This window comes from Prosopis cineraria, unplaced genomic scaffold (assembly GCF_029017545.1).
Source record: "Prosopis cineraria cultivar Desert tree isolate PC_DT_omini unplaced genomic scaffold, ASM2901754v1 PC3, whole genome shotgun sequence".
NCBI classification, from domain to species: domain Eukaryota; kingdom Viridiplantae; phylum Streptophyta; class Magnoliopsida; order Fabales; family Fabaceae; genus Prosopis; species Prosopis cineraria.
This window is the reverse complement of record NW_026555334.1, coordinates 8,701,708-8,716,638: the sequence shown is the minus strand read 5'-3', so window position 1 is coordinate 8,716,638 and position 14,931 is coordinate 8,701,708. Positions and strand designations below refer to the sequence as shown.

Sequence of the window (14,931 nt, the reverse complement as noted above, 5' to 3'; positions counted from 1 at the left end):
TACGAATATCGGGGTCAGATTTTTTTTTTTTTTTTCAAATAATCAACGGTCCAAACTCCCACAGATGAGTTTGTTGATACTATTATGAAAGTAAATTCTTGTTGTATTTCCCTTATAAATTTGAATGTAATTTTAAAACCTTGGAGGAATGATTCTTTTGGAATGAGAAATTATGTATATTATATTAATATTTTTTTAATTCACGAAAACCTTGAATGTCATTCTCCGTGAATTTCTTTTATTTATCAGGTCAAAAAAATTCTTTTAAATATATTTAAAATAATAAAAAACCTCATATGCTTTGTTTAGTGCTTGTTTAATTTTTAATTAAATCAAGGGAAAATCACGGCTAAGAATTGCTGGAGGATTTTATTTACAAACAAGGACTAAATAATTATGCAATTATGCTGCTGGATCAAGGAATTAAAATATAATTAATTTTTAATGTGAAAAGACAAAATTGCCCTTCAGTTTTTTTTTCAAAAAAAAACTCCTTAGTCACTGGCCGCCAAAGCTCCGACACCAATGGTTGGATCACCCAATCGGACCGACCATCTGAACTTCGACAACAGTGGCTTTAGTGCCAGTCACCGGATTGATGAGGAAGATAGATTGTTTTTTTTTTTTTAAGGTGGCTAAGGTAGAGTTTGAACCTACATCCTCTTAACCACCAAAAAGATTATTAGCCATTAGGCTAACAAATTCTTTCAATTATATAATATAAATTTTATATATATATATATACTTAACTTTGTTTCCACTTTCCTTGCCAACATTTACTAGAAGTTCAATGGTTACTTGTCATTTTATAAATAGCTACTTATTAAACTACTAATGAAACTTGTTAAAAAATTTAATACGGACTGATTTTTATAAATATTTACGTGTTTTTATTACCAAAAATGACAAGTTTCCATTGACAATTTAACAAGTAACCATTTGTGAGATGACAAGTTTTATTACTAGCTTTAAAAATTTCTCTTAATAATTTGATAAGTAAATTTTAGTAAAATAATAAGTTCATATAAGCTTTTGACATGTAAGTTTTTAGCAATAAAAATAAATAAACATTTATAAAAAAATTTCATATTAAATTTCTTTAACAAGTCTCCATTAATAATTTAACAAATAACTATTTGTGAAATGATAAGTAATCATTAAATTCTAATAAATGTTGACATGAAAAGTGAAAATAGAGTTAAGTATATATATAACAATTTGCATTATATAAATGAAAGAATTTGTTAGCCTAGTACTAATAAATATTTTTGGTGGCCAGGAGGATGTGGTTTCAAACCCTACCTTGGTCACCTTAAAAAAAAAAAATAATAATCGACCTCTCGTGCTAGTTTGATGACTAGTGTTAGAGCTTTGATAGTGGTCCGACCACTATTGCTAAAGCTCAGATTGTTAGTCTAGCTATTAGTGCCAGAGCTTTGATAGTTGGTGGCTGAGGAGTTCTTTTAAAAAAAATTGAGAGATAGTTTTTTCTTTTCAAATTAAAAATTAATTACATTTTGGTCCTTTAGTCCTGCAGCATAATTTCATAATCACTTGGTTCTTATTTTTAAATAAAATCCTCCATCAATTATTGGCTATGATTTTCCCTTAAATCAAGACATATAAATATTTTATGTATTAGTTATTCTATAACAAACTTTTATTATTAAAATTATTAACATGAGTTCGAGTTCTTATAAATGTAAAATAACATTTTTGGGAGGTATATTTCTTATTAAACCTGAAAATGCTCAAATATGACCTATCAAATAGCCAGATTAAAAATTTTCATTGTCTTGATTTCATTATAATAAATATAAATTAAAAATATAAGACTTTTTTTAAGAGAAATGCTTAAGCATTTTCTCTGAAAAGAATTTAACTATGAGCTATTAAGATAAATATCTCTGATGTGGCATGTGTGTGGAGTCCACTCACAATAATATATAAGACTTTGATTATGTCCTTTGATACTAATTTGCCTTTAAATTTTTTTTTTAAAAGTGTTGAACACCTTAAAGTATTTTTTTAGGAGGATTGGATAATTTGAAGTTTTATTAAAATAAAATTTCATAAATATTGCTAAAATATTAAATATTTTTATATTTAATAATTTAAATATTATTATTTATATATATGCATTCAAAATTTATAAATTACTTTTAAATATTAATAATCCAAATTAGCATTTTATAAATTTATAGATAAATTCTTATTTTTTATATATCAATCTTTGATCTTCTTTTCAAGGTAGTGCTCAAATCGTTATGTTTTTTGTGTGTTTCAAAACTTATATTGTTAATAGTAGTTAATTTCCTTAATACAAAATTGAAAATTACTAAAAATATTAAAATATTAAATTGGGTGGTGTAATGTTTTAATAATAATATTTAAATTATTAAATATTTAAATTTTTAATATTTTGACAATATTTGTTAAATTTTATTTTAACAAGATTTTAAGGTGTCCAGTGCTTTTATAAAAAGACTTTAGAATGTTCAACACTCCTAAAAAAAGAGTTTACAAAAAAAATTAGTACCAAAAAATATAATCAAAATCTTATATGTTACTATGTGAGTCCCATGAACATGTCATGTTAGTGAAAAAAATAAAAAAAATTAACGGTTCATTAATGAAGTAGTTTTTTTGTTTATCAAAAAAAATAATTTAAAAATAAAATTATTTAACTTAAGAGTATAAGATATCTAACGCTCTTAAAAAATAAATTCAAAAACCAAATTAAACCTTTACACGTTAAATTACTCATTTCCCTTGTAAATGGCTCACATATTCTCTTTAATAATTTTATTTAAATTTTTATTTTTTTAATTTATTTCATTCCATTTCATTTCTTTCTAATAACACCGCTCTTTTCAGACTCCTTCCTCTTCCCCTGACATGTTCACTAACACCTCCATCACCGGCGAGCCCACCCCTGCTACTGGTCCAATGCCCACCTCATTAACACCTCCGTCACCGGCAACGCCCACCCCTGCTCCTCTTCCTCTACAATATCGTCGGTCCCTTCTCTGCAACGCCTCCGTCTTTGATTCTCCGCTTCCAATATCATCGATCCATTCTCTAGAAACACCTACGCCTTCGATACTTTGTGGGTGAACGGTAATGACTCTGGCAAAGAAAACAACGAGCGAGTTCGGTTTGTCTTTGTTCACTGGGGTATCCTTGAAGGAAAGATTGGGGAAGATATCAATTCAACGGTGGTTTTTTTTTTTTCTCTCTATATTTTTTGGATTGTTTTATAGAGATCTTCGGTTCGCATGAGTTTATGTTTTTTATTTTTCTTTTTCCTGAAATATAGTTTTAATGATTGTAAATGATGAAGATCATTTTTTAAAAAAAAAAAAATTGGTTCATTCTCTTCAATGAAATCCAGTTAATGCTGTTCATGTTGGGCGTTCTATGGTTTCCGATAGAATTCATGCCCAGAGCAGTGATGGCTGCGAAGATGGACATTTAAAAAAAAAAAAATAAAAATTGATGGATATGTTGGTCATTTCAAAATATAAATATATTTTTATATAAAATGTTATCCCACCTCTGATTGCCAAGCATGTTTGAAATTTAAATCTCACTTCAGTTTTCATTCTCACTTTTATTTTAACTTTCACTTCCACTAAAATCATTTTCATATACCAATTGAGGTATAAGTCCTAGCTACGGCTACTATACATAGTAAAATTCCCGAATTCTTGAATTGTCTCCTTTCATTTTGTTCCCTCTTGTCAATTGTGGATGGAGGCAGAAGTTATAAAGTAATGCAGACGCGTACAATTCATTGTTTTTTGAAATTTACAGTGAAGAACAAGAATCCCATCTCAAATATATTTGCATTTTGTCCTTATAAATGTGTGTGTGTGTGTGTGGAAAGCAAAGTTAATCTTAAACTAATCAAACATTCTCCGTCATCGATACAAGTTTCGTACACTCAAACCCATAAAGCAAATAATGTATTCCAAAATCTGATCACATGCCATTCATGCTCACCCAACCCCCATTCCAACATTTTGCTCAATATAAAACTTCACACTTGTTTACCTATTTAATCCACAAGGACCACAACTAACATACCCACCCACCATTCCACTAATTTACCTATTTAATCCCCAACTAAAGCATCACTCACACAAAACACCTGGCGAGTGAGAGAGAGAGAGACATTTGAAATAAAGTATGGGTTCTATTGCAGGAGGAGAATCAAAACCTCATGCTGTGATGACTCCATTTCCATCTCAAGGACATATCAACTCAGGGTTGAAGCTGGCAAAACTACTTCATCTTCGAGGTTTTTTCATAACATTCATCAACACTGAGTTCAACCATAAACGCTTGCTGAGATCAAGAGGTGTCAAAATGCTTCAAGGCCTCTCAGATTTTCGATTTGAAACCATTCCAGATGGTCTTCCTCTTGCTGCTGATGACGATGCCACTCAGGACATACCCTCTCTATGTGTCTCTACCAGAAAGATTGTCTCATTCCCTTTCAAAACCTTCTTGGTAGACTCAGTGATTCTGCCTTCATGGCCTTATCCCTCCAATCACTTGCTTGGTTTCTGATGCTGTCATGTTCTTCACCATCGATGCTGCTCAAGCACTTGGACTCCCTATTGTTCTCCTCTCTCGTGGCCCCTCCTAGTACTTATTCATGGTTGGGTTTTGCGCACTATCCCAATGGATAAGATATTTAATTCGCTACTAATTTCTTCTTCATGAAATATATGTCTTAAAGTTATGTATGTTTCAAGATATTATCATTTGGTGGTTGTAATGTGCAGATGAGAGCTATCTAACAAATGGGTACCTGGAGATAGAAATAGATTGGATTCCAGGTATGAGAGATATCAAGCTAAAGGATCTCCCTACCTTATTGAGGACGACAAATCCAAATGATCTCTTGTTTCATTTTCTTATTGAAATGGCGAATGAAGCTCATAAAGCTTCTGCCATTTGTTTCAATACATTTGATGAGTTTGAAGGTGAGGCAGTGAACGCTCTTTCATCCATTTATTCTACTCCACTTTACACCATAGGCCCTTTCACTGCATTTTTAAGCCAAATTGAACAAAACAACCAGTTGGAATCTTTGAACTCTAGTCTTTGGAAAGAAGAGACTAAATGCCTCGATTGGCTAGAACTCAAGGAATTAGGATCTGTGGTTTATGTGAATTTTGGAAGCATCACAATTATGTCTTCAGAACAATTATATGAGTTTGCTTGGGGTTTAGCTAACAGCAAAAAACCATTCCTATGGATCATAAGGCCTGACCTTGTGAATGATGGCTCAGTAATCGTATCACCTAAGTTCCTAAATGAGACTAAAGATAGAGGTCTCATGGCAAGTTGGTGTGAACAAGAGAAAGTGCTGAACCACCCTTCAATTAGAACTCCATGACAGAAAGTGTGTGTGCAGGAGTTCCTATGATATGTTGGCCTTTCTTTGCTGATCAACAAACAAATTGTAGGTATGCATGCAAAGATTGGGGTATTGGAGTAGAGATTGATAATAATGTCAAGAGAGAAGATGTAGAGAAGCTTGTGAATGAATTGATGGAAGGAGAGAAGGGGAAGAAGATGAGGCAAAAGACTTTAGAGTGGAGGAAAATTGCGGAGGAGGGACACAAGACCTGGTGGTTCTTCCTACATCAATTTGGAAAAGATGATTAAAGATGTGATGATGATCAAAACCAAAAACTAAGGAACTACCTTGAAATTAAAGTTTAACTTTCTATTCATGTTGGTGATTGATGAGAACTTGTTTTCAGATGTTTAAATGTAATAAAAATAAAATATGTTTCAAAATTTGTGCATGTATGTGTACTTTCTTTTGTCCGGTGAACGATACAATGATTTCATTATCTTTTCCTGATTCTTTACCATGCTCATCATGGTTTTGATATTGGTGTTGGCATAGAAAAGCAGCCGGTGTGAATAAGGAAGAAGCTCAAACATATGAATATTTTGTTCACGTTGACGTCAACCTAATATATTAAAGGGACAATGATACTTAAGGCCCAAATTAAAGAAATTAGCATCTAAAGCTCAATATATTCTGAATTTATACTGCAGGCTAAAAGTCTTACATGCAAATATGTTTTCTAGTAAAAAACTCATTTGCCTTCGTTTGAAAAAGAAATAATATAATATTATATAAAAACATTGTATTGTTAATATATAGACCTTATTATATTATATGTGAATATTTTGTTATTCATATATATGGGGAATTTGTACATTATTATTAACTAAACTAGACAAACTATATATAATAAATAAACATTTTATTGTTAATGTATGGACCTGGTTTTGTTATGTACAAACATTATGTTGTTCATACACCTAAAAAATTTTTACATTATTGTTCAATATAAAACACATGGATTAGATATAATATACAAATATTATATCGTTAATGTATATTTCTTGTTACGTTATGTAATGACATTCTGTTGTATATACACATAAAATACTAATATATTCAGATAAGAAACAAATAAGTCTTTTCACCCAAAAATATATTTGCATATAAAGTCTTTGGACTTATAAAATAAATTTAGAAGGTATTAGGTATTGGAACTTAGGTGCAAATTTTTTTTTTTAATTTGGGAGTCTTTTGTGCCAGTCTCCCTATATTAAAGCGGTGGCAGCCGCCCCAGAAAGTTTTGTTTTCAGTTTCTTTAATAAATATATGTAGCATACGTGTATTACATGTCTCAATTTCATAAATACTAATTATCCTAATAATTGATAATATTACTTTTTTATACCATCTATAACTCTTTTTTTACTTTTTATATTCATAATTTTCATGGCGGACATAAAAATTTGAAATTTTATATCTATTATTTTATTTGAGTAAACTTAAAATTTTTTTCCCCATTGGAACGGCCTTTTTCCCATCTCAATTTTTTTTATATTTAAAATCAACGCATGATGCTCTCACGGTCAAAATATCTGGATCCGTCATGATGTGCATATGTGGTCTCCTATTGTATAATAGAAAGTTAGATGCGCTTGTCCATATTTATTTAATAATTATATGGCATATGTATGAATGATGAAATTTACTTATATAATAATAAAAATTTATTTCTTCAAGGTGCCAATTATTGTACTATATATTGCATATAACTGTAGTTTAAGTTGTTTTTCTCAAGTAATTAATTTGTCTAAAATTATTAATTTTTGAATTAAAAATTATTTTTATTTCTCAATTTTATCTGGAAAGATCATTGGACATCCGGAACTTTACTAAAATTTAATTTATCTCATATATAAAAAATTTGCTAATCCAGTACCCCTGCCGTAAATGGTCTGATTTCTGTTTGTTTGGTCTAAAGTCCCACCAGTTTATATTTTTTATAATAAAATATTAAATATGAACTCCACATTGTACTTTTTAATATTTTTTTTTAAAAAAACATATATTTTAGTCTCTATACTTTACTTATATTTTACTATAAATTCCTATAATTTTTTTCATATATTTGTATCCCTATATTTTCATTTTTTAATGTTTTACATTCATTTAAAGTCTCTACACTTTATTTATTTTATTTATTTAGGGATTTAGAATATCAAAAATAAAAGTACATAGATCCAGAATATAAAAAAATATAAGAACTTATAATAAAATATGAGTAAAGTGTAGGGATTAATTGTATGTTTTTCTTTTTTTTACTTCTCCTGTTTTCCTTTCTTTCCTCTCCCCTCTCTCTCTCCGCCACGTTATCTGGTTTTCGGACTTCATCAGCCTGCACCCATTAGAATCCCCTCGTTGGGCTTCAAGGCCCGGAACAAGTCCAGCTCCACAAACGGCATCGTGAACCTCAAACTTGATTCGGATCCGAAGAACTCCAACAAGTGGGTTCTGACATCGGAGCTGATTATGTGTTGTTAACGATGAAAGGTGTTGTAATACGGCGGAGAAGGGGATGGTCTTAGGTTTGGAGTTAAGGTTCACTGTGTCATCCTTGAAGACAACTGAAGATGGTCCAAGCTGGTGCTCGAAGGAGCACGTGCTGAACCACTCGGCCGGTCGGAGAGTGTCTGCGCCTGGAAGCTGGTGGTGTGCTGGCCGTTTTTTGGAGTGAGGGACTGGGATGGAGGTGGGGCCGTTGATGAAGCAGAAGGATTTGGTCATTTGGTGATGGTGAGAAGCAAAATCTCTGTTTCTAAAAAAAAAAAAAAACAGGGGAGAACAGAGACAATCTAAACAGGGAACTCAGTCGCCGGATTTGCCTTTGGTGATGGATGCATGCACCGTCTTCTCTGTCTCAACTTCATGCTTCTCAATCTATATAAGAAGAAGAAAAGCTATTGCAGTATACAATGCAATATAACATATACCCAAGTGGCAGACCACATGCCGGTGAGAATTTGGGTTCAGAGTATCCTCTGAATTTGATTGATGAGGTGGAATATTAAATAATTAAATATAAGTATGGAGGTGAAAGAGGAGATTATCATGAATGGAGAAGGAGCGTGGGAATTGTGTGCACTGCTGCCATGGTGAAGGCGCTGCTGCTAGATGCACTCCTGCTTTCTTCTGCTGCTTGCTCCCATCTTCTCAGCCATTACGGAGAGAGATGGGGAGGAGATAGAGAGAACAAGAGAGAGAGAGGAGGGGCGGTGATTTTTGAAAAAAATAAAATTACATTAAAAAAAATATAATGTATCATACATTATATTTTATTATTAAAAAGGTTTATTATATTTTATTATTAAAAAATAAAAATTGTCTGAACCAAAAATTGATTTCTACAATTAAATTAAAGTTGGCATGAGTGATAAAAATTCTCATCACTTTAAATAAATGATTAGATGTTTGAATTCTTAGCACTTTAATTGACTACTCTTAGCATATCGGGAGAGATAAACTTGCTTGAAACTATTTTTATTTTTTTATTTTAAAAATTATTTTTTGTAAAATATGTTTTGAGAACAAAAAATAAAAGTAAAAATAAATTTTTTTCTTATTCTCTAAAACAATAATATCAAAATACTTAAAAATGTTTTTGTTTTTTATTCTCCAAACATTATTTTATTTTTCATTCAAAATACTTTTTAAAAACACATTGTCAAATATGTTTTTTTTTTTTGAAGAATAAAAAATTATTCTCAAAATAGGTTGCCACATAAGATCGTATTTTTTATTATTGGCAAAACCTATTCTTTATGCTTATATAACAAGGGAAAATATCAACTAAGGACTCTTGACAAATTTATATTAGCTGAAGACCTTATATTCTGATATTGCACTACACCCTTTTTGTACTTATTTGAAAATAAGTTTTTATGATGAAAGACCTAATTATCCCTAATAATAAAAGAGAAACAACCAATGAGAAAGCATAATGGGTTGTTGTTAATCACAGATGTATTGTTGTTAAAACTAAATAGATATTAATTGATATAGAACTAACACTTGTTCAATTTAACATGTCCTATAAGTTTTTTGACTTGTTCATGTTTGAATGATTTGTTGTTAATTACAAACATGCTATTTAGAAACCGAATGAATACTTTTTTATATAGGACTAACGGTTGTCCAATTTAGTATGTCCTATCAATGTTTTTTAACTTGTTTATTTTCAAATGATTTGTTATTAATTATGAATATATTGTTGTCAAAATCTAAATGAATATTTGTTTATGTATGATTAATATTTGTCTAATTTAACATGTTCTATTAAATTTCTAACTTGTTTATTTCGGAATGGGTAGTTGTTAATTATAAAAGTATTGTTGTCAAAACTAGAATTTGCAAGACCAACATTTGTTCAATTCTTTTAAATGAGTTGTGTTAATTATAAATGAATTATTATTAAATCTGAATTAGTCATTATTTTAAACTTTAAGGATAATTAGATCTTTTCTTATAAAAACTTATTTTAATATAAGTACCATAGAGGTGTAGGACAATATCAAATCTTAAGTTCCGATATAAAATTTCTCCAAAGAATCTCAACTGATGTTTTCTCTAAAAAAATTGAAGTAACAATTATTGGACTGTATAAATACTGCAATTGAAATTGTTTTGTTTTGGCCAAAAAAAAAATTTTTGAAGTTGTCTTGTTCAAGTTATCTGTATAAGATATTTATTTTTTGTTGTTGTTGTGATGGGTTTTTTTTGGTTATCTAAGATATTCTTACAGCCAGTAGCCATCTTTAAGAATCCAAGAGCCATTGTGATGGCTATTTCTGTCTTTCAGCTTACCTTGACTTTGTTCTTTCCTGTTTTAATCATGGTTAGTTTTAATTTGATATATTTACTCTTAGGTAGATATCTTAGTTGTTCGTGGTGGGTTTCTGTTTTCTGATTTTAGTTATAGTTAAATTAACATTTATTTGACATGCTTATTTAAATAAAGACAGTTTCATAATCATTGGCCAAGAAATAGAATAATAACTCATATTTCGACACTTTTTTTTTAAAAAAAAACTTTGGATGGTTTGAACAATTAAATCATGGTACGAAAAAAGTCAAATTGGTCAGGCCAGTTCGACCAATAAAATAAAACTTGCTCCAACCCAAAAGTGAGAAGCTAAAATCCATTATACATTAATTAGAGTAACAGTATATGCATCCAAAATAGCAGGAGACAATCTTATCTCAATCTCACTCTTAATCTTCTTAAATGTAATATAAGTTAAAGTTTACATTTAATTTTTTATTTTATATAAGGTTTATTTTAATACCATAACTTTAAAAAGTATCTTTTTAGTTTTTAATCCTAACACTATTAATTTTATCTTAATAAATTTTTACATTAAACTTTCAAATATTAACAAAATATTCTCAACTATTGACATATTACTTTTAATTTTTTTAAAATAATAATAATTGATATAAAAAATAATCATTTAAAAAAAATGATGTTAGAGTTAAAGGATTAAAAAGATATTTTATAAAATCAAGGGACCAAATTAAAATCTTATATAAAGTTAAAGGATTAAAAGTATACTTTAACCATATATAGTAATGTGGGATTTAGAAGCATAGTAGGACCTTTTTCCTTTCCCTAAAAACAAAAATTAGTTTCTTGTTTTGTGTGAAAAATAATAATAAAATCTCTTTGAATTATATAAATGACATTTTGGTTCCTTAAAATATCATAATTTTTCTGAAGTCTCTAAGAACTTTTCTGTCAGTAAAAAATTAATATAAATGATCAAATTATCCTTAATTTAAATATCAATTGTCATTCATAAATTTTTTTTTCCTAAGATTCACAATTTTTTTAAAATTGTAAAAATTTAATAGCAATTTACAAGTTTAAATTAAGAGTAATTCAGTTATTTATATTAATTCCCTAATGATAAATTTTTTTTAGAGATTTTAAGAAAATTATGACATTTTGAAAGGTCAACATGTCATTTATATAATTCAAATGGATTGTATTATCATTTTTTCTATTTTTTTTTACCTGCTCTCAATGTTTTTCCCTCGAGGAGCAATGAAATGTTATACTGAATAGTGGGGTAATATTTTTTTAAATAATCTTTTCAGGAGTAAAATTGCTCTTCTTTCAAAGAACTGTTATTTATTATTATTATTATTATTATTATTATTAGTATTATTATTATTATCTGTTAATGTAAAATAGTTGTGGGATCTATATACAGTGATAACAACATCTGACCAGCTTGATCTAATCTCCACCTTCCTTGCATTTGCTGGACTGTTCTTACTCTTCATTGCATTGCTGACCTATACTCTATTGCCGAGCATGGTTAGTGGATCAAAGTCCAAATTCCAAGATATTTACGTAGTAATAACACGAACATCTTATGCCATGCCAATCAAGCCAGATGCGATAGGAATAGCATCGAAACGTGGATTTAATTTAATTAGTTTAATATTTCATAATGAAGAAGAAATAGCAATTACACCCCACTTTTATATGAAGAACGAAGCTTTTCAGAGGCAGCTTCAGCTCTGGAGTACGTGAAATCAAATCCAGAAACACCTACGAGGCTAAATCAAGGAGAGGTAAATTGGTTGGTCAAAATGGTAATTTGATATTTTACAAGATAAAAAATACTATCTGCCCCTTGAATATTTATTTGTAATTTAGGAGATTTAATAAATATTATTTTTTATAAGATACTCATTTGTAATTTTTGGGTCCATTTTATAAATTTAAGGTCATTTTATATCATTTTTGAGTCTAACTAACAGTTAAAAAACAATTGTTAACGGTATATATGAACAATGTTGGATCATTTTTTATAATTAAGAAGAATATTGTACCACAGAAAAATTTAGAATATAAAAAATCTTTCTTTTAATTTGAAGAGTAAAAATGTTCTTTAACTCTTTAAAAAAATTGACATTTAAGTTGGTTTTCAAATACTAATACCAAGTCAGTTAGAGTCATTTTCAAGATTAGCTAGTTTGAGGATGCAATGAATCTAGCATTTTGGACTATTTCTTTATTCCACCAAAAGAAAGCCAAATTCACTCCAAACTCTTCCATTTCTTTTGTTAACCAAGAAAACTCTTCCATTTCTTGGTAAGACCAAATATAGCATCCAAGAAATCTACAGCCTTTTCGATATACAATATTCAAGATTCAAGACCGGTAATCTCTACACTGCTAATCCAAGTTCCATCACTATTATGATTTATTTTTGACGTTTAATGTTCTGATAACCTCATCTCTCACATTCTATTCAATTCAGTGGACTTTCAACAAAATTGTCGCCAATGGATTCCAACCCAACTCTCTTATAATGTGTGTGTCTGTGTATGTGTATATGTATGCATCATTTTGCTCTATAAAACTTACACACATTTGTTACAATGGGTTCTGATGTAGGAGAAGGATCATCAAAACCCATGCTGTGTTGATTCCATTTCCAGCTCAAGGGCATATCAACTCACTGTTGAAATTAGCAAAGCTTCTTCATCTTCAGGGCTTTTTCATTACCTTCGTCAACACTGAGTTCACCTATAAACGCTTGCTTAGATCAAGAGGTGACAAAATCTTTCATGGCCTCCCAGATTTTCAATTTGAAACCATCCCAGATGGTCTTCCTCTCCTCCTGATGAAAATGCATCTCAGGACATACCCTCTCTTGTTAATGCCACCAGAAAGAACTTTCTCATTCCCTTCAAGAACCTTCTTGCTAGACTCCATGACTCTTCCTCTAATGGCTTCATCCCCCCAGTCACTTTGCTGCTCTCAGATGTTTGCTTGGGATTCAGTGTTGCGGCTGCCGAAGCTTTTCAGCTCCCCATCATTCTTCATTGGCCTGCTAGTGCTTATTCATACTTAGCTTTTGTGCACTTTCAAAATCTAGTTGAAAGAGGTCTTACACCACTCAAAGGTATTATACTCTTATCTCACTGTGCTACTAATTTCTTCACAAAATGCGTGCGCGTATTAGTGTATGTTACATATATCTTTCGTACTTTCAGGTCTAATCATTTGTGATTTTAATGCAGATGAGAGTTATCTAACAATGGATACCTAGAGCAAAGAAGTAGATTGGATTCCTGGTATGAGAAACATCAAGTTGAAAGATCTCCCTTCCTTTTTGAGGACAACAGATCCAAATGACTTGTACCTCAACCTTTTCATTGAATTGGGGAAAGGCTCACAGAGCCTCTGCTATTTGTTTCAACACATTTGATGTGCTTGAAGGTGAGGCAGTGAAAGCTCTTTCCTCCATTTACGAAGCTCCTCTTTACACAATAGGCCCTCTCCCTTCTTTTTTGAATCAAATTAAAGGTAATGACCAGTTGGCATCTACAAATTTTAGTCTGTGGAAAGAAGAGAGTCAATGCATTGACTGGCTAGAATCCAAGGAATCCAGATCTGTGATTTATGTGAATTTTGGAAGCATCACAATCATGTCCCCAGAACAATTATTCGAGTTCGCTTGGGGTTTAGCTAATAGCAAGAAACCATTCTTGTGGATAATAAGGCCTGACCTTGTAAATGGTGGTTTCAATGATTCTATCACCTGAGTTTTTGAGCGAGACTAAGGATAGAGGCTTCATAGCTAGCTGGTGTGAACAAGAAAAAGTGTTAAACCATCCTTCGATTGGAGGATTCCTGACTCATTGTGGGTGGAATTCCATTACAGAGAGTATTTGTGCAGGAGTTCCTTTGGCATGTTGCCATTTTTTGGTGATCAACAAACAAATTGTAGGTATGCTTGCAGAGATTGGGAAATTGGAATTGAGATAGATAATAATGTGAAGAGAGAAGATGTTGAGAAGATTGTGAATGAGTTAATGGAAGGAGAGAAAGGGAAGAAGATGAGACAAAAGGCTTTGAGTGGAAGAAAATTGCAGAAAAAGACACAAAACCGGGTGGATCTTCATACATCAACTTGGAGAAAGTGATCAAGGATATGCTGATCAAATAAAAAAAACTAGGGCGCGACCTGAAAGGTTTTTTGATTTTGTTTTCTTCCCACGTGTGCTTTTGAAAACTTATTTTAATATGTTTGAGTATAATAAAAGTAAAAAGTTTTCGATGTTAGTGTTTTTATGTTATAAATAATACTATATTTTCATTTCATGTCAAGGTAATATATTTTATAAGAAGTTTTCACAAATAGAAATAAAGTTTATGATCCGCAGGGATCAAGTCGCCTAAGTAAACTTTGTTTGTCCCATTTGACACATATAAAGCAATGTCAATTTGAATATTAATTATGCTATTTTTGTTGGCAATTTTTTTTAAATGACACTTTGAATATTCGCTCACGACATGTTTATTTTAGATACATGGTGCAAATTTACTTATAAAGAATTTTGTGAAGAGCTACCGGTATCCTTAATTAAAATATGTCCAATCTATGACGGATGCCAAACGTTCTTCAAGGATTGTGAGTTCCATTTATTATGCCACATGAACATGGATTTTTTTTTTCCCCTAACCAAGTCACATGTAAATT

General features: G+C 30.6%; 2 pseudogenes; both read left to right on the top strand.

The window, feature by feature from the left end:
* Window positions 1-3,559: 3,559 nt before the first annotated feature.
* Window positions 3,560-5,841, top strand: LOC129305220 (7-deoxyloganetin glucosyltransferase-like; annotated as a pseudogene).
* A 5,906-nt stretch (window positions 5,842-11,747) lies between these two features.
* Window positions 11,748-14,397, top strand: LOC129305357 (7-deoxyloganetin glucosyltransferase-like; annotated as a pseudogene).
* Window positions 14,398-14,931: the final 534 nt, after the last annotated feature.